Raw genomic sequence first — 1,786 nt, 5'->3', positions numbered from 1 at the left:
TGCCCGTCTCATTTGCCTGGCCGAGGGGCTGGGATGGAGGCTGCTTGGCGCGCCGTCACCAGCCATGGGGTGTAGATCTTCACATGGGACAGGGGCAAAGAACCATGCAGGGAAAAAGGCTAAAATCAGCGATTCCCATCAACGTTTCCGGCTTGGTGCTGTAAATCACCATGATGGGAATCAATCCCTCTTGGTGCAGGCAGGGGGTCGTGGCTGCCAGGGGCCGGGGGAGGAGGCCAGGCGTGGGCAGAGACCTGGGGGCCCTCGAGCCGGGATCCCCACGGGGATGGGTGCTCAGGGCTGCAATGCTGATGTTAGAGATGCTTTCCTAACCTGGGGGCGTGGGGTGGGGACCCTGCAAGGCTGTCCCAGGAGTGCCCACCATTGCGTAGCATGGCATGGAGAAGGAATCAGGAGCCTTGGCCGCAGCCACATCCATGTCTGTGACATTGTGTGTCATCCCCCTTGGCATCACCTTCCTTCTCCCAGGCGGTGGGCAGGAGCTTGGTAAACCTTTCCTGAGGAAAGCTGCTTCCCTGCCCCACCATGTGCCCCTGAAGCTGCCGATGCCTGACGTTCCTGGCTGTAAAGACTGGCATGGGGGGGATGCGGGCGCATCGCCCCGTCCTGTGTTTTGCCGCCTCGCATTTCCCATTGCCCCTCTCACCAGTGCCTGGGCGACGTGCAGGGGCCCACGTCTCTCCTGCCACTTGCAAAAGCGCTGATATAATTAGAGCTGTGGCTGAGGGAATTACCAGAGCATCTGCCTGCAAAGCCCAGGTCCCTTGCCTGGGGAGATGGCCGGGTGCTGCCATCGGGAGCCCTCGCCCCTGCAATCCCCCTGGGCATGGGACAGATGCTTGGCCGGGGTGAGGGTCTCTGCACTGCAGTGTGCTGTACTGTGGTGGGACTGCTTGAAACTGGGATTTGCAGGGGTTTGCTGTCCAAAACTGGAATTTGCCCTCACTTTAGGGTTGTCTTCCGTCATGCAGGGGTCAGGCAGTGTCCTGCCACCCTGTCTGCGCATTTGGGACTGTGCCCTCTGCCTCTTGCATCATCTTGTCCCCTGGGACTGTGCACTCTGCCTCTTGCGCCATGAGCACGCCCTAAATAAATGCCCCGGGGGCTGCATGCAGGACCCCATTCCCCTTGTTCCTCGGTGATGCTGAGGCTGCCCCTGGCCATTTTCCAGGCCGAGGACACAATGGGACCCGTGTGGGACACAGCAAAGAGCCAAGGACATGGTGGGAGCTGTGTGGGGGGCAGCTGGGCGTGGGCAAAGTGGGACCCGTGTGGGGCGTGGCAAGGGGCCAGGGGCACAGTGGGACCCGTGTGGGGCATGAGGACAAGCTGAGGGCAACAGTGGGACCTGTGTGGGGCACAGGGAGGGGTGAGCAAAGCAGGTTGTACATAGAGCACTGCGAGGGGTGGACAGATTTTGTCACAGTGGGGCTGGGGGAGCAGCAGGACCTGCATGGAGAGGGGGGTGCACAGGGGACGAGGCAGGAGGGGAGGGTCGCGGGCCACCCTGGGGCCAGTGGGGGGGCTGCAGGGCAGGGTGGGGGGGTCATGGAGTTCCCCTTCCCCGCCGCCCAGCCTGGGCACCCTGTGCCAGGGGGAGAGAGCCTCACCTCGGTGGGACGGGTGGTGTGAGGGGGGCTGGGGCCACCCTACCCTCTGCGTTAGTAGGATCAGGGCGTCCCCAGGGGCAGGCGGGACCCAGCCACCTCCTCGGAGGCTGAAGGTGATGGTGTGGACGTGGCTGGCTGAAGGGGCAGGCGGGCGG

This window comes from Egretta garzetta, unplaced genomic scaffold, assembly GCF_000687185.1.
Source record: "Egretta garzetta isolate BGI_Z169 unplaced genomic scaffold, ASM68718v1 scaffold59, whole genome shotgun sequence".
In the NCBI taxonomy this organism is placed as follows: domain Eukaryota; kingdom Metazoa; phylum Chordata; class Aves; order Pelecaniformes; family Ardeidae; genus Egretta; species Egretta garzetta.
This window is presented reverse-complemented; position numbering follows the sequence as displayed.